This window comes from Trematomus bernacchii, unplaced genomic scaffold, assembly GCF_902827165.1.
Source record: "Trematomus bernacchii unplaced genomic scaffold, fTreBer1.1, whole genome shotgun sequence".
NCBI lineage: Eukaryota > Metazoa > Chordata > Actinopteri > Perciformes > Nototheniidae > Trematomus > Trematomus bernacchii.
In genome coordinates, this window is record NW_022987804.1 from 44,226 (window position 1) to 62,981 (window position 18,756).

Sequence of the window (18,756 nt, forward strand, 5' to 3'; positions counted from 1 at the left end):
CTCATCGGACATTGATGAGAGAAAGTCTCTAATGTCCGAGTGCAAGTGAATGCAGCACAAGACGCACGTCTTGTAACCCCTCCCCCGGCCCTGATTTAATTTGAACGGTACGGCGCAAAACGAGAAGCATTCGGACCCAAGTACTGAAGGAATGAGGTATTTGTGGTCTACAATGACAGAGAAGAGACTGTCAAGTTTGGCTGTACTCAGCATTGAATCAAAACGCACTAAAGCTGTTGATCTTAATAAGTTTGTGAGGCGTTTTGCTGAACAACATGGTAATCGCGCATTCAGCTGTAATAGACATGTCAACTTGATGCTCTGCTCACGGATGAGCATACAAAACTGTTAAGAGGATGACCTTACGTGTGTAAATATATATATTTCTTTGTGGGGGTCTGCCCCCAAAAAACAGTTTTAAGTCCTGAGAAAGTCAAATAAGACGGTGTGTAAAACTAGACTGCCCAGCCAAAAAAAAGTAACCACTTTGATTTAACTAGGCCAGTAGGTAAGGACATTCCACTGGATAATAACTGAAGTATAAAAGAATGCATGACTGAAGTGATGGAGACCATGTTTGAAGGCAAACAAAAAGAGGAAATAATAGGTCAAATCAAGCAAATCCCCCTCTCAGATTCCACAGCAACCAGAAGAACATAAATACTGGCTGGTGATTTGATTAATCAGCTTTGTGATGGAATACAAAATGCACAGTGCATTTCCTTAGCTGTGGATGAGTCCACTGACACCACTGACAATGCTCAATTGCTGGTGTTTGTGAGTTTTTATGATGAGGCAAAGGGGGAGTTTGTTGAAGATGTGTTGGGCCTGACGAACCTCAGTGGACACACAAGAGGGCAAGACATTTATAAAGCAATAATGGGAATGCTGAATGAAAGAAGGTGCAGCTGCCTTTATTCATAACTGTGCAGCTCTTACACTGCGACTCTGAGGGATCAAGCACAGACACAATAACAATGAAAACTGCTGCATACAGATTATTTTTGTTTTTGCAACCTCGTGTTAAGAATCTTGTTGCAATTGTTTAAAAGTTTGAATGACCATAATAAACGGACCTTTGTCTTATTGAAACAATTTTTTTGGACCTTTAAGATTTGTATTTGAGTACCCCTGTGATAGTGTATTTAACAAACTTAAACTAGCTTTATTAAATGTCAGGTCTTTGGCAGGAAAAACATTTTTAATCAATGATTTTATCACTGAGCACAATCTCGATTTTATGTTTTTAACGGAAACTTGGATTGAACAAAATAACAGTGCAGCTGTTCTTATCGAATCAACCCCTCCCAACTTTAGTTTTATGAGTCAGGAAAGAATGCATAAGAAAGGGGGTGGAGTTGCTATTTTGTTCAATGATTCCATTCAATACAGGAAGACATCTTATGGGGACTTTGCTTCTTTTGAATATGTGGCCCTTCAGCTGAAATGCTCCTCTCGAGCTCTGTTCCTAAATATCTATAGACCACCCAAATACTGTGCAAGCTTTTTTGATGATTTTACTGAACTGCTGTCTATATTGTGTATTGACTTTGACCGTCTAGTCATTGTTGGTGATTTTAACATCCATGTTGACAACTCCCAGGACAGAGGGGCTAAAGAACTGTTCTTGATAACTGTGGACTGAATCAGCATGTGGCGGAGCCCATGCACAATAAGGGGCACACTCTGGACTTAATTATCTCAAAGGGTCTGAATATCTCAAAGGTTGTGGTGACTGATGTTGCACTCTCTGATCATTCCTGTGTTTTCTTTGAGAGCTCTATTTCGGTTCACAAAAATGTTCAGAAAGAGGTAACCACAAAGCGATATTTAACTGAAAATACTAGGGAAATGTTTACTCATAATTTTTCATCCACACTTGCCCCTGCTAACATCTCAGTAAATGAGCTAGTAGATCATTATAATTCAAAAATTAAAAATGTTATAGATACCATTGCTCCAACTAAGGTAAAGGAAGTGATTGGCAAGAAAATATCTCCATGGAGAAAGGCCATGACCGTGAGAACAGAAAAAAGAGAGTGTCGAAAAGCTGAACGCAGGTGGCGAAAAACAAATCTCCATGTTCACTTTGAAATCTATAAAGAGAGACTTGGCCTTTATAATTTGGAATTGAAAAACGCACGACAGTCTTTCTTCTCTGACATCATTACCAAAAACAAAAACAACGCACGTGCCTTGTTTGCTACCGTCGACAGACTAACAAACCCCCCAGTGTCAGTAGCCTCTGAATTTCTATCCACCAGGGCATGCAATGATTTTGCCTCCTTCTTCACTGACAAAATTCAGAAAATTAGACAAGCAGTCAGTGCCTCTGCATCAGGTACAACAAATGTGTTGTCCCTATGTCCACCTAATATCTATTCAAACACCATGACACAATTCCATCAGATTAATGATAACAACTTAGAGGACATTATTCAACTTCTGAAATCCTCCTCCTGCTGCCTTGATATTATTCCAACAGGATTTTTCAAAGATGTTTTTCCTTGCATGGCCTCAGATCTACTTCATATAGTAAACACATCTCTTCACTCAGGTATTTTTCCAGAGGCCCTGAAAACTGCAGTCATTAAATCGCTCTTAAAAAAGAATAATCTAGATGCTTCAGTAATGAACAGTTACAGGCCCATATCAAACCTGCCATTTCTAGGTAAAATCATTGAAAAAGTAGTTTTTCAACAGTTGAGTAACTTCTTGCATTTAAATAACTCTTTGGATGTGTTCCAGTCAGGATTTCGTCCAAACCACAGCACTGAGACTGCTCTTGTAAAGGTCTTCAATGACATCCACTTAAACACAGACAGTGGCAGAACTTCAGTGTTAGTATTATTAGATCTCAGTGCTGCGTTTGACACTGTTGACCACAACATATTACTAGACCGACTAGAAAACTGGGTGGGACTTTCGGCAACAGTTCTAAATTGGTTTGAGTCCTACTTAAAGGACAGAAAAAACTTTGTTTCTATAGGTAAATACACATCTGAGTTGACAAATATGACATGTGGGGTACCTCAAGGCTCCATCTTGGGGCCTCTTCTCTTTAACATCTACATGCTACCACTGGCTCAGATAATGAAAAACAACAAAATAAGTTACCATAGCTATGCGGATGACACACAAATTTACGTAACAATTTCACCAGGAGATTATGCTCCAATTCAAACACTGAGTAAGTGCATTGAACAAATCAATGACTGGATGTGTCAGAACTTTCTCCAATTAAACAAAGATAAAACTGAGGTAATGGTTTTTGGAGCCAAGGCAGAACGTATAAAAGTTAGCGCTGAGCTTCAGTCTGCAATGTTCAAAACAACAGATAAAGCCAGAAATCTAGGTGTAGTCATGGACTCTGACCTGCGTTTCAACAGTCACATTAAAACAGTTACTAAATCAGCCTACTGTTATAGCAGAATGTTTATTACAGCGTATTTCTGGTATATTCATTAATGTCACATGGTATTAAGCAACAGTATAGTGGACTGTGTGGTGTTCATTTGGTTTGCTGGAAGGAGGCCCATCTATAGGCAACCAGCTGAAACTCTTCAGCAGCAGTTGTATACATTGGCATGTGTGGTAGCTGCTAAATAAGGTCATGAAATCTAGGATCATGTAGAACTCAGAGGATGCAACATGTATGACTGTATAAGGTTGGAACATGTCCAAGTTCAGGAGAACTGACAATGTGTGTGCGTTAAACATGTTGAGGGAACATGTTCGTGTGTCATTTAGAAAAGTATATTTAGCCCTGTGTTTCTTGTATTCATTGGGGGGCAGTTCCGTGATTGGCTGCTGTGGCAGCAGGTGATGTACTCCCCATTATTGTTTGTTTGTTGCAACAACTAAATAATAATTACTGATCAGCTATATCTGTGTTTGTGTTTTATTGACTCCTCTCTGTTTCATTCTTTCCTGTTGTGTGAGTGCTGGATCTCCACAACACCTACTATCACCTAAAGAACATATCTAGGATTAAAAGACTAATGTCACAGCAGGATTTGGAAAAACTTGTCCATGCGTTTATCTTCAGTAGACTCGACTACTGCAATGGTGTCTTTACAGGTCTCACTAAAAAATCTATTAGAAAGCTGCAGCTAATTCAGAACGCCGCTGCTCGAGTCCTCACTAACACTAAGAAAGTGGATCACATCACTCTTGTTCTGAAGTCCTTACACTGGCTTCCTGTGTGTCAAAGAATAGATTTCAAAATATTGTTGCTGGTTTATAAAGCTTTGAATGGTTTAGGCCCAAAATACATGTCTGACCTGCTAAATTATGAACCATCCAGATCTCTCAGGTCTTCAGGGACTGGTCAGCTTTCTGTACCCAGAGTCAGAACTAAACATGGTAAAGCAGCATTCAGTTATTATGCTCCAAATATCTGGAACAAACTCCCAGAAACCTGCAGGTCCGCTGCAACTCTTACTACTTTTAAATCCAGGCTGAAGACTTTTCTTTTTGTCGCCGTTTTTAATTGAACTATTCACATCTTAAACTGCACTGTAACTTTTATCCATGTATTTTTTCTTTTAATGTTTATTTTATTATCTTTTCTTTTTAATGACTGATTTTAAATGCCATTTTCTTAATGTCTTCCATTTTTGTAAAGCACTTTGAATTGCCTTGTGTTGAAAGGTGCTATATAAATAAACTTGCCTTGCCTTGCCTTGCCTTAGCTGATTGCCGGGGAAACCATACATGTGTCTTGCAGACAAAGCTGAGTCGTGTGTCTCTGGGCTCCTAGGATGGAAACAGCCTGTCATCATGGATTGTGTATCTGACTCTGCATAAGTCCAGGCAAGATCCTTTCCACCCAGTAGCTTTACACTCTCCTTGTCTGCAAGGGCTGATTCCAAACAACAGAGGTTGCATTTGCTGGAGTTCGGAACCAGGCTTTCCACGTGGCTGACGAGGATTCTACCACTCAACCGCCCACGCTCACATGACATCGTAACTACCACTATTGTGGCGGGCTCAACAATACATCTTTGCTGGTACACCCCAAATACCTGTGTGTCTTGCTGTATCAGGGTCCAGGTGAAATCGTACACGTATCTAGAAGATAGAGCCGACTCTGTGTGCCTGTGCTCCCATGATGGAAACAGGCAACCATCACAAGTTGGCTATCTAACCCTAGTTGAGTCCAGGCGAAATTATACATTAGCTCGTACTCGCTTCCTTTCAATTATGAGTCCCACATGGTGTCAATACAGGCTCACAGGATGAGAAAAACCTGTCATGTCAGACAGCAAATGGGATGTAACTAAACCGTTGCCCCGTGTGAGGGTCGAACTCACGGCCTTCAGATTATGAGACTGACGCGCTGCCTACTGCGCCAACGAGGCATTACATCTATGTCAACTTAACCAGCCAATTGTAAATGTAATTTTATTTAAATCAACGGAAATGAATGGTTGTCCTTCATGAAAACATGCATTGTATGCCTGCAAAGATATATAACTCTAGACTGGTGGTTGTATGCCACTGTCCTCCATTGAAGCTGCAGGTCACGTCCATGTATGTGAAGGATGGAAACAGCCTGAAACCACAGTTTTGTATTCTGACTCTACACAAATCCAGGCAAAGACTATGCAGGCATTATACTCTGATTCCAAACGACAAAGGGCTGTCTGCTGCAGTGGTTGCGTTAGACTTTTTCGTTGTCCGTCATTTTGACGGACAGGATCGTGACATTTCCGTCATAATCCATTATTTCCCGTCATTTTATTTTTCATGTTTTAATGATGAGACATATTTAATATTTATGTTTGGGTACTAAGCAGCAAATGTTCATTCATTCCTTTTTTTTATGATTCATACAGAACTTTTAAGGGCATGGAGAAAAAAAAAGATGAACAGAGACACCGACCGTGCGGTCACTTTTCATGTCAAAACGAATATGAATGATTTATTTTTCCTTGCCACTTGCTTGTCCCTCTGCTGCTGGCTGAACGTTGTCAGTTTTAGTCTTACTGGCTTGTCCTTCATCCTCCACTGCATCAATCCCTCTTTTTTCACCTCGTTTATCCACACCATCACAATTACTGGGCTTATTAAAAAAGCTTCGGACACTCAGCTGCCGTGACATTTTGCGATTGCTAAAGCCGGTTAAACAACGAGGTAATCAACGAGGTTAAATACAAGACTAGACAATAGCTACTTAATATGCACACACTCGCCACCAACTGGAGAGGGGTGTGAATTACTAAATAATAGTTACAGTAGAGTACAGTAGATCGCCCTCAGTCGACCTGGCCACTAAGGATGTAATATAATGTGGGCCGCTGGTGGACATTTTGGCGCTGTTCCGAGTTGTGTTCTAATCTGTCAAAATGACGGACTGCTTTCAGAGTTTTCCGTCATTCTTGGAAAAATTACGTCATAGATGGAAAATATTCGGTTAACGCGACCTCTGGTCTGCTGCATTGGCCGGGAGCCGGGAATCGGAGCCGGGTCTTTCGCGTGGCAGGCGAGAATTCAACTAATGATCCACTAATGATCACATGATGACCTTTGAATGTAATTGTTGGATAGAAGGAAAATGCGTAACTGGTAATGTGTCACAGTCATTATCATACTTTTTTTCTGGTTCCTTGAGCATTTCAAGGCATCTAGCTTGTTAATTTATGCAAATCAGAATGCTAGTTGAAGCAGGAAACGTCCCTGGGTGGGCTTGAACCACCAACCTTTCAGTTAACAGCCGAACGCGCTAACCAATTGCGCCACAGAGACACATGATCCATTAACTTGAGGGTGTTTGGCCTCAATATTCAAGCCCCACCCACAAACGTTTGCTATTCACTTCTTAAAGCCGGGGGTCAATAGCGTGGCCATCATAGAAGATTTTTCAAGCTCCTTTGATTCTATATTTCATGATAAGCTCTTTATCCGTAAAGAAGGGATACATTCCAGTTGTCCTCCCTTACATGGATTTGATGTCTAGCATCTAACTAGAGTTTTCAAATCCCACAGAGTCAGCACCTATAACAACCCACAAAACATCTTTACTGGTATGCCCAAAAGAGCCAAAGAGTAATGTTTTTCACTTTAGCTGATTGCCGTGGAAACCATACATGTGTCTTGTAGACAAAGCTGAGTCGTGTGTCTCTGGGCTCCTAGGATGGAAACAGCCTGTCATCATGGATTGTGTATCTGACTCTGCATAAGTCCAGGCAAGATCCTTTCCACCCAGTAGCTTTACACTCTCCTTGTCTGCAAGGGCTGATTCCAAACAACAGAGGTTGCATTTGCTGGAGTTCGGAACCAGGCTTTCCACGTGGCTGACGAGGATTCTACCACTCAACCGCCCACGCTCACATGACATCGTAACTACCACTATTGTGGCGGGCTCAACAATACATCTTTGCTGGTACACCCCAAATACCTGTGTGTCTTGCTGTATCAGGGTCCAGGTGAAATCGTACACGTATCTAGAAGATAGAGCCGACTCTGTGTGCCTGTGCTCCCATGATGGAAACAGGCAACCATCACAAGTTGGCTATCTAACCCTAGTTGAGTCCAGGCGAAATTATACATTAGCTCGTACTCGCTTCCTTTCAATTATGAGTCCCACATGGTGTCAATACAGGCTCACAGGATGAGAAAAACCTGTCATGTCAGACAGCAAATGGGATGTAACTAAACCGTTGCCCCGTGTGAGGGTCGAACTCACGGCCTTCAGATTATGAGACTGACGCGCTGCCTACTGCGCCAACGAGGCATTACATCTATGTCAACTTAACCAGCCAATTGTAAATGTAATTTTATTTAAATCAACGGAAATGAATGGTTGTCCTTCATGAAAACATGCATTGTATGCCTGCAAAGATATATAACTCTAGACTGGTGGTTGTATGCCACTGTCCTCCATTGAAGCTGCAGGTCACGTCCATGTATGTGAAGGATGGAAACAGCCTGAAACCACAGTTTTGTATTCTGACTCTACACAAATCCAGGCAAAGACTATGCAGGCATTATACTCTGATTCCAAACGACAAAGGGCTGTCTGCTGCAGTGGTTGCGTTAGACTTTTTCGTTGTCCGTCATTTTGACGGACAGGATCGTGACATTTCCGTCATAATCCATTATTTCCCGTCATTTTATTTTTCATGTTTTAATGATGAGACATATTTAATATTTATGTTTGGGTACTAAGCAGCAAATGTTCATTCATTCCTTTTTTTTATGATTCATACAGAACTTTTAAGGGCATGGAGAAAAAAAAAGATGAACAGAGACACCGACCGTGCGGTCACTTTTCATGTCAAAACGAATATGAATGATTTATTTTTCCTTGCCACTTGCTTGTCCCTCTGCTGCTGGCTGAACGTTGTCAGTTTTAGTCTTACTGGCTTGTCCTTCATCCTCCACTGCATCAATCCCTCTTTTTTCACCTCGTTTATCCACACCATCACAATTACTGGGCTTATTAAAAAAGCTTCGGACACTCAGCTGCCGTGACATTTTGCGATTGCTAAAGCCGGTTAAACAACGAGGTAATCAACGAGGTTAAATACAAGACTAGACAATAGCTACTTAATATGCACACACTCGCCACCAACTGGAGAGGGGTGTGAATTACTAAATAATAGTTACAGTAGAGTACAGTAGATCGCCCTCAGTCGACCTGGCCACTAAGGATGTAATATAATGTGGGCCGCTGGTGGACATTTTGGCGCTGTTCCGAGTTGTGTTCTAATCTGTCAAAATGACGGACTGCTTTCAGAGTTTTCCGTCATTCTTGGAAAAATTACGTCATAGATGGAAAATATTCGGTTAACGCGACCTCTGGTCTGCTGCATTGGCCGGGAGCCGGGAATCGGAGCCGGGTCTTTCGCGTGGCAGGCGAGAATTCAACTAATGATCCACTAATGATCACATGATGACCTTTGAATGTAATTGTTGGATAGAAGGAAAATGCGTAACTGGTAATGTGTCACAGTCATTATCATACTTTTTTTCTGGTTCCTTGAGCATTTCAAGGCATCTAGCTTGTTAATTTATGCAAATCAGAATGCTAGTTGAAGCAGGAAACGTCCCTGGGTGGGCTTGAACCACCAACCTTTCAGTTAACAGCCGAACGCGCTAACCAATTGCGCCACAGAGACACATGATCCATTAACTTGAGGGTGTTTGGCCTCAATATTCAAGCCCCACCCACAAACGTTTGCTATTCACTTCTTAAAGCCGGGGGTCAATAGCGTGGCCATCATAGAAGATTTTTCAAGCTCCTTTGATTCTATATTTCATGATAAGCTCTTTATCCGTAAAGAAGGGATACATTCCAGTTGTCCTCCCTTACATGGATTTGATGTCTAGCATCTAACTAGAGTTTTCAAATCCCACAGAGTCAGCACCTATAACAACCCACAAAATATCTTTACTGGTATGCCCAAAAGAGCCAAAGAGTAATGTTTTTCACTTTAGCTGATTGCCGTGGAAACCATACATGTGTCTTGTAGACAAAGCTGAGTCGTGTGTCTCTGGGCTCCTAGGATGGAAACAACCTGTCATCATGGATTGTGTATCTGACTCTGCATAAGTCCAGGCAAGATCCTTTCCACCCAGTAGCTTTACACTCTCCTTGTCTGCAAGGGCTGATTCCAAACAACAGAGGTTGCATTTGCTGGAGTTCGGAACCAGGCTTTCCACGTGGCTGACGAGGATTCTACCACTCAACCGCCCACGCTCACATGACATCGTAACTACCACTATTGTGGCGGGCTCAACAATACATCTTTGCTGGTACACCCCAAATACCTGTGTGTCTTGCTGTATCAGGGTCCAGGTGAAATCGTACACGTATCTAGAAGATAGAGCCGACTCTGTGTGCCTGTGCTCCCATGATGGAAACAGGCAACCATCACAAGTTGGCTATCTAACCCTAGTTGAGTCCAGGCGAAATTATACATTAGCTCGTACTCGCTTCCTTTCAATTATGAGTCCCACATGGTGTCAATACAGGCTCACAGGATGAGAAAAACCTGTCATGTCAGACAGCAAATGGGATGTAACTAAACCGTTGCCCCGTGTGAGGGTCGAACTCACGGCCTTCAGATTATGAGACTGACGCGCTGCCTACTGCGCCAACGAGGCATTACATCTATGTCAACTTAACCAGCCAATTGTAAATGTAATTTTATTTAAATCAACGGAAATGAATGGTTGTCCTTCATGAAAACATGCATTGTATGCCTGCAAAGATATATAACTCTAGACTGGTGGTTGTATGCCACTGTCCTCCATTGAAGCTGCAGGTCACGTCCATGTATGTGAAGGATGGAAACAGCCTGAAACCACAGTTTTGTATTCTGACTCTACACAAATCCAGGCAAAGACTATGCAGGCATTATACTCTGATTCCAAACGACAAAGGGCTGTCTGCTGCAGTGGTTGCGTTAGACTTTTTCGTTGTCCGTCATTTTGACGGACAGGATCGTGACATTTCCGTCATAATCCATTATTTCCCGTCATTTTATTTTTCATGTTTTAATGATGAGACATATTTAATATTTATGTTTGGGTACTAAGCAGCAAATGTTCATTCATTCCTTTTTTTTATGATTCATACAGAACTTTTAAGGGCATGGAGAAAAAAAAAGATGAACAGAGACACCGACCGTGCGGTCACTTTTCATGTCAAAACGAATATGAATGATTTATTTTTCCTTGCCACTTGCTTGTCCCTCTGCTGCTGGCTGAACGTTGTCAGTTTTAGTCTTACTGGCTTGTCCTTCATCCTCCACTGCATCAATCCCTCTTTTTTCACCTCGTTTATCCACACCATCACAATTACTGGGCTTATTAAAAAAGCTTCGGACACTCAGCTGCCGTGACATTTTGCGATTGCTAAAGCCGGTTAAACAACGAGGTAATCAACGAGGTTAAATACAAGACTAGACAATAGCTACTTAATATGCACACACTCGCCACCAACTGGAGAGGGGTGTGAATTACTAAATAATAGTTACAGTAGAGTACAGTAGATCGCCCTCAGTCGACCTGGCCACTAAGGATGTAATATAATGTGGGCCGCTGGTGGACATTTTGGCGCTGTTCCGAGTTGTGTTCTAATCTGTCAAAATGACGGACTGCTTTCAGAGTTTTCCGTCATTCTTGGAAAAATTACGTCATAGACGGAAAATATTCGGTTAACGCGACCTCTGGTCTGCTGCATTGGCCGGGAGCCGGGAATCGGAGCCGGGTCTTTCGCGTGGCAGGCGAGAATTCAACTAATGATCCACTAATGATCACATGATGACCTTTGAATGTAATTGTTGGATAGAAGGAAAATGCGTAACTGGTAATGTGTCACAGTCATTATCATACTTTTTTTCTGGTTCCTTGAGCATTTCAAGGCATCTAGCTTGTTAATTTATGCAAATCAGAATGCTAGTTGAAGCAGGAAACGTCCCTGGGTGGGCTTGAACCACCAACCTTTCAGTTAACAGCCGAACGCGCTAACCAATTGCGCCACAGAGACACATGATCCATTAACTTGAGGGTGTTTGGCCTCAATATTCAAGCCCCACCCACAAACGTTTGCTATTCACTTCTTAAAGCCGGGGGTCAATAGCGTGGCCATCATAGAAGATTTTTCAAGCTCCTTTGATTCTATATTTCATGATAAGCTCTTTATCCGTAAAGAAGGGATACATTCCAGTTGTCCTCCCTTACATGGATTTGATGTCTAGCATCTAACTAGAGTTTTCAAATCCCACAGAGTCAGCACCTATAACAACCCACAAAACATCTTTACTGGTACGCCCAAAAGAGCCAAAGAGTAATGTTTTTCACTTTAGCTGATTGCCGTGGAAACCATACATGTGTCTTGTAGACAAAGCTGAGTCGTGTGTCTCTGGGCTCCTAGGATGGAAACAGCCTGTCATCATGGATTGTGTATCTGACTCTGCATAAGTCCAGGCAAGATCCTTTCCACCCAGTAGCTTTACACTCTCCTTGTCTGCAAGGGCTGATTCCAAACAACAGAGGTTGCATTTGCTGGAGTTCGGAACCAGGCTTTCCACGTGGCTGACGAGGATTCTACCACTCAACCGCCCACGCTCACATGACATCGTAACTACCACTATTGTGGCGGGCTCAACAATACATCTTTGCTGGTACACCCCAAATACCTGTGTGTCTTGCTGTATCAGGGTCCAGGTGAAATCGTACACGTATCTAGAAGATAGAGCCGACTCTGTGTGCCTGTGCTCCCATGATCGAAACAGGCAACCATCACAAGTTGGCTATCTAACCCTAGTTGAGTCCAGGCAAAATTATATATTAGCTCGTACTCGCTTCCTTTCAATTATGAGTCCCACATGGTGTCAATACAGGCTCACAGGATGAGAAAAACCTGTCATGTCAGACAGCAAATGGGAGGTAACTAAACCGTTGCCCCGTGTGAGGCTCGAACTCACGGCCTTCAGATTATGAGACTGACGCGCTGCCTACTGCGCCAACGAGGCATAAAATCTATGTCAACTTAACCAGCCAATTGTGAATGTAATTTTATTTAAATCAACGGAAATGAATGGTTGTCCTTCATGAAAACATGCATTGTATGCCTGCAAAAATATATAACTCTAGACTGGTGGCTGTATGCCACTGTCCTCCATTGAAGCTGCAGGTCACGTCCATGTATGTGAAGGATGGAAACAGCCTGAAACCACAGTTTTGTATTCTGACTCTACACAAATCCAGGCAAAGACTATACAGGCATTATACTCTGATTCCAAACAACAAAGGGGTGTCTGCTGCATTGGCCGGGAGCCGGGAATCGGAGCCGGGTCTTTCGCGTGGCAGGCGACAATTCAACTACTGATCCACTAATGCTCACATGATGACCTTTGAATGTAATTGTTGGATAGAAGGAAAATGCGCAACTGGTAATGTGTCACAGTTGTGGAGGAAACTTCTGTGTAGCAATGCATGGAGTCACCGACTCAGGAAGGAGACACGGTGAGAGTTGGAGCTTTGATGTCAAACACTGATGGGTTTATTCAGAGTATTCGGCCGGAGGATTCACATCACAAATCAAAGAGTCAGAGGTTCTGACTACACGGTAGAGTTGCCACGTCAATTCTGAAGAACCTCTCTCTATGCTAGACCTTTTAACTGGTTCACAGACAGAAATCAACATCTCTGAAGGAGTAGACTAAACAGCTGGGAACACTGAACCACCTGCGTCCGACACTCATGGCCTCAAGGATTTCACATCCTAGAGTCCACAAACACCGATAAAGAAGTGCCTCAGTGTTCTCACAACAATTACCCTTCGTGCCAGACAAGTTGACCGGTCACAAACTGATGACAACAACACATATGGCACCAAGGCCTTTCCTTAAAGGAGATAACAGACGTCAGAGTAGATCATAAAACGTCACAGAGCAAAAGGTTAGATATCTAGAAGAATTATTCCTTAACAGTTCCTCTCTTTTTATCATTTTTGATAACCTTAAAACATTAGTCTAATAATAATTCTGGTCAATACTTAAATCAATAGGTGTCTTCAGATTCGAGTGTGGTCTCACCTTACATTCAATTACATCACAAAGTAGAATAAGATTGAAACATTCAATCACAATGATTGATACAGCCAATCATAATAGGAACAATTATCTCTCATCAGTGTTTGGAGCATCTTTTGTCAATAAGCACAATAATGAACACACATAAAACACAGATACATAATAGCAAAAATATTTGTTTTAAACTAATATCTTTTATCATTTAAACCATTAGTTAATGTCATTTATCAAACTATAAAATCAAAACCAGCAGCAGCTTAAAGATTTGCTTTAAGGCAATCACTAGTCAAAAGCATTTAAAACTTAGGATCATAAGAGATCCAGCTAAGGCATAAAATTCACAGTGGTGATTTGATCAATCTGTAATCCGCAAAATTGCAGTGTCCTCAATTTTAGGATTACTTTACGTTTACTTCATTACGCTTTAGCCAAGAGTAAGGCACTTAGTCTCAGTACATTCATTTTAGTCAAGTACATTGTTCAAAATCTGAAAAGGAAAAGTTAGGCAAATATTCAAAGACTTTTGTAAAAACCTGGAAAGGAAAGATTAAACATTCTTAAAACTTTAATTCATACATTTGTAAATGCTATAACTGATCTGTACCAAATTAAGTCTATCAATTATTCTTATTAGCCATACTTACCTGAACATCTACTTATGGTACTTGGAAAGGGTTCTTCTGTGTTTATCTAATGTTGAATATAGAATATCAATTTCTTTAAATTATACTTCTCTAATTTGAGGATCAAATATGCTACATAATTGTTATATGAATTATTATAAATATTTGTTTTGGGCCAAAACTGAAATGAATCCAGTACTTGAAACATCATTGTAGGTCTGTCTGTGCATGGACAATACATTAAAGAGTAGTGTTGTTAAGCCTGATTGCTGGATGATTAAGGATATTAACATTATCTGTTATAATATTAGAAATACCTTATTATTCAATACCTTATAATCTGAAAATATTTATTTATTAATTTTGTTTAGTGTGAAAGTGTAATCTGATCTGACAAAATATATTTATCACCACTATTTAACACATGTCTGGTCATTGGAAATATAAAAACAATCATTAATTGTACATCTTTAAACATCTGGACATTCAATTCAAAGTTCATCTTTGTACGAGAGCTGGAAGAACATGTCCGTCAGTCTTCGTTCTCCTCCTCCCTTTATGACACCGAGTGTCTGGTGTGTAAAGGCATCCTGATACTGTAGATTAGCACTGAGGTGCTGATTGGCTCAAACTCTTCTTCATCAGAGCGCCATATTTCAACCCCCCAATTGCTCTGCTTTTGTGTGGCTCATTCAGTGAGCACTGTAGTTAATCCCCCAGTGAGACGGAGGCTCATCTGCCTGTATTCCTTCTGCTATCTGCTTGAGTACAACTGCGTATTCCAGGTGTCCCCCCCGTGATGGGAGAGGTTAGGAAGACATCAAACTCCTCCAAGAAACATGGAACCTTGTATTATAGAAGCCTCTGAAGCCCTCGCTCGTCCTGCAGGGTTGTCTGCTAGAGCCCACCGAGCAGAAAGATGAAGAGAAGAACCCCATCTTATCAGAAAGGTGAAGAGAAGCATCCCATCTCGAACGACCTCGTGCTTCCTTGCACGTGGCTGGGGGTGCTCTCTGCACCCGGAGAGTGTGACCCTCTCTCTCTGACCCTTGGCCTTGAGAGCTGTCCTAGTTATTGGGTTAACACTTGATAGGGATGTTTTTCTGAGTGAAGACAACTCAAAGTAATGGATTAGCACATTATCATTTAATTACAAAAAATAGGCCCCTCAGAATTATTTGGGAGCCTTCCAGACACATGCACATTATCATTTTGAAGGTTTGTGTTAGTCATTGAACATGCAAGAATCATATACTCATCAGTCCATAGCAGAGAAATGTTATTGTAAGTTAAAGGTGAGCTAGTCCCTGTGGATATAACCCCTTCTCAATGATTCTAAATGTATATTAATTCACCATTTACCTTTTGATAAAATATTAGTTTATCAGAAATATTTTGTCTCTTCCATAAAACATAGGTTTGAGAAATAAATTACCCAATATAAAATAAATTACTCAATATAATTGACTCTTCCCTCCCTTTTCTTACATATGGTACATATGAAATAATAACTTAGGAGTCTATTTAAGCATGGTATAGTTTATTAATCGAGAAGACTCAGTATCACCTGTGTGCAGCTTACAAAAAACCATTGTGATAAACATATATTATGCAGGAAATTGATACATTTGTTGAAAAACAAAGCATATCTGATTTGGGAGGAAAAGTTTCATCCCTTTAACATCTGAGTTATTAAACAACCCACTCTGCGGTAACGAGAGTCATGTATCTGAACCAAATGCCCTAAGTGAAGCCGTTAGTCTCATCTGACTGACCCAAGGGTTGGTGCTGGTGTGACAGGGAGGCTTCCAAGTGTTTAAAGCAGACGTCATGCTTTCAGTTCATGGCTCGGTGGGGGGGAGCAGACCCATGTGAGACAGTATCAACAGCTGTAATGTTCAGTTTGAGGAGTGTCATTCTCTCTGGGAGCAGGAAATGGTGTCCATTCTCGGATCACACCATTAATGTCATATAGAGCAGCCTTTAGCATCTCTGTGACTGCACTCAGCCGGACTGCAGCAGGGCAGAACTGGGTGACTTTAAGTGAAGCCGTCCAAGGCCATAGACAAAATGGAACCACGTACTAACAAAAGGGACACAAGGTCATCAATGTATCTCTTTACCTTTGGCCTAATTGTAAAACAAATTAGTGGAAGAAATGTGGAACCCTAATCCATCATCATGTGAAATTTAGAGTTAATTTAAATAATTACTTATGGGTTGAAGTCAAATTAACATTAACATTAGAACTAAAGTCAGTCAAAATTGGACGTGCACGGATCAGAATCTAATCAATACACCATTTCCCCAGCTCTGTAATGAAAAGGATATCAAGATTAGGTACATTACAGGAGTGTTAAAACATCCAAACATGCACACGTATCTTATTCTAGTAGAGATTAGAGGACAGGTCTAATGTTGTGAACAAAATGATCAAGTCAAGTTATTTTATTTATTTTATCTTATGTACCACATTTAAATTAATAATTAATCTTAAATTACTAATAACTTTAAAGAAGGCAACCATTTACAATGTGGATAAGGTGACTACTTATCCAAAGTGTGTGGGTGTGTGAACAGCTTGTCTGCCCAAGGTTAAAACATTTGGGACAGCAGTGAGAATGTTATGAGAAACAATTTGTTGCTTAGACTGAACTCGAAAGAAGCTAGACTGGAACATTTTAAATACATCAAAACACTTGTACATTAATTAAATACATTTGACATTTAGCTTGAGCTGGGTTCAATACTTTCTTTATGGTATTTAAATTGGGCTCAAGTAGAACCTTTACATGGATTTGGCTTGCAACACAAAGTGATACCGATCTCTGTCTGTTATGATTTGAAAGTCTCATGATTTAAAGTGTAGGGCTGTGAAGGAGAGGCCCTTGGAAAACAACATCTATTTTTTTAACTAATTACTTATTGTAAAGAGATTGCAACATTATACTTTTTAAAGAATTGCTCAATTCATTTAACACATTTATTATGCACACTGTAATGAAAACGTCAACAAATATATTGATCCTGGCTTAACCAGCGACCTTTACTCTTTGGTTCATAAGCTCGGTTTCAGAAAACGTGTCAGTAGTTTAACAACTATTATAATTGTAGTAATGTCTATGGAGACCAATTGGTTGATACGAGAAATCATTTGAAGCAGTTTAATAAAGAATGTTAAACTATATTTAAAACTGTAATTAAAACTTCAACTTATATTAATTATCTGATTCCAGTGGCCAGTTGGAACAGATAATCAACAAAGTTTCCATTTTGCAGCAACAGGCAAAATGTTTCAACAATAATTTGTATTATGTCTGAGTCTAGTTCTGTCTTATCAGCTTTGTTTCGGAATGTGTTCAATACATTACGTTTTTTTCATTATTACCATACAATACATAGATTTAAGAATAAATGAAACAAGTAATACAACATTGACCTAAAACAGCAGACAGATTTTGCAACCCTGACCTCCTCAGGCAGGTTGTTTACGACTAGCAGTGATGCCTCTCAGAGTCTCGGGGTGCAGGACGGGGCATAGGGTTTATAAAAGTCACAAACATATCTTAACATAACAGCAATACAATTTAAAATGTATTCTTAAAGTAATATAATCGTATTTTCTTCTTACACCTACAGCGCACACCCTGAACAGTGTGCTTCTTGTTTACATTTCCTCTGCACACTCAGATGCAGGACATAAAACACTCTTTTGCTATTTATTTTCATTTTGCAGCACATCTATACTACCAGAATTTTGCTTTACATTTATATATTATTTATTTTTCTCCAGTCATTTACTTTTGGTGAGTTAACTAAAGCTTAGTTTATTTTACCCTGGCTATGGACTGATTCATTATTAGTTGTTACAAAACATGCACAAGACGGCGGTTAGACAAACCAATATAGACCCCTGATACAAACAATCAGACAAACAAACATGATGAACTCGTAATAAACACCAGTGCGTCAGCAACAGCTCATCCAGCTCAATTTAGTCCGGATTAAAGAGGTTTCAGAGGGGGTAGGGAATTATCTCTCCCTTTATGGGGAACCCAGTGGGGCACCTTGACTCGCGCCCCCACCCTTGTATACAAGTCCTAGATCGGTGCCTGAAGACCGTCCAAGAGCAATAACTAGCTTATCCTCTTGCGACCCCACTACCCTGTTCTAGTGGTGCTATGCCCCCCCGATCTGGAGCGCATAGACTTTTTTTCTCCGCTACCCTTTCTATCCGAAACTACACAGTTAACTGTAGTCCTACTCGACCAGCCTATACACACGCCATCATGTTCATCACAACGATGAAACACAGTTTTGTTCTACACTTGCATGCCACTGCCCACCCATGATCAATTAGCCTATAATTTGATGTATGCACCCCGGACCGGCACCAGTTCCTCCAGCAATGTAGGGAACTGTGGCGCATCAGGTAATGCACGCACCTCGCACTTGCCAGCACGTCGTAAACGGCCACAAGCCACGAGAGTGCTTTTAAACCATCTCGTTTTTTAATAGAGACGGCGGTGGTGTGAGTTAAAGCTATAGACAAAAGCTGTGACTTTCTCCCTCTGAGTCCACTT

The 18,756-nt window shown here is 40.8% G+C and overlaps 7 non-coding genes across 7 annotated transcripts; all 7 read right to left on the reverse strand.

The window, feature by feature from the left end:
* Window positions 1-5,290: 5,290 nt before the first annotated feature.
* trnam-cau lies at window positions 5,291-5,363 on the reverse strand. Its single transcript has one exon. It is a non-coding gene; the product is annotated as a tRNA-Met (tRNA).
* A 1,313-nt stretch (window positions 5,364-6,676) lies between these two features.
* On the reverse strand, window positions 6,677-6,750 carry trnan-guu. The gene has a single exon. It is a non-coding gene; the product is annotated as a tRNA-Asn (tRNA).
* A 915-nt stretch (window positions 6,751-7,665) lies between these two features.
* On the reverse strand, window positions 7,666-7,738 carry trnam-cau. Its single transcript has one exon. It is a non-coding gene; the product is annotated as a tRNA-Met (tRNA).
* Window positions 7,739-9,051: 1,313 nt separating this feature from the next.
* trnan-guu lies at window positions 9,052-9,125 on the reverse strand. Its single transcript has one exon. It is a non-coding gene; the product is annotated as a tRNA-Asn (tRNA).
* A 915-nt stretch (window positions 9,126-10,040) lies between these two features.
* trnam-cau lies at window positions 10,041-10,113 on the reverse strand. Its single transcript has one exon. It is a non-coding gene; the product is annotated as a tRNA-Met (tRNA).
* A 1,313-nt stretch (window positions 10,114-11,426) lies between these two features.
* On the reverse strand, window positions 11,427-11,500 carry trnan-guu. Its single transcript has one exon. It is a non-coding gene; the product is annotated as a tRNA-Asn (tRNA).
* A 915-nt stretch (window positions 11,501-12,415) lies between these two features.
* Window positions 12,416-12,488, reverse strand: trnam-cau. The gene has a single exon. It is a non-coding gene; the product is annotated as a tRNA-Met (tRNA).
* Between the last annotated feature and the right edge of the window lie 6,268 nt (window positions 12,489-18,756).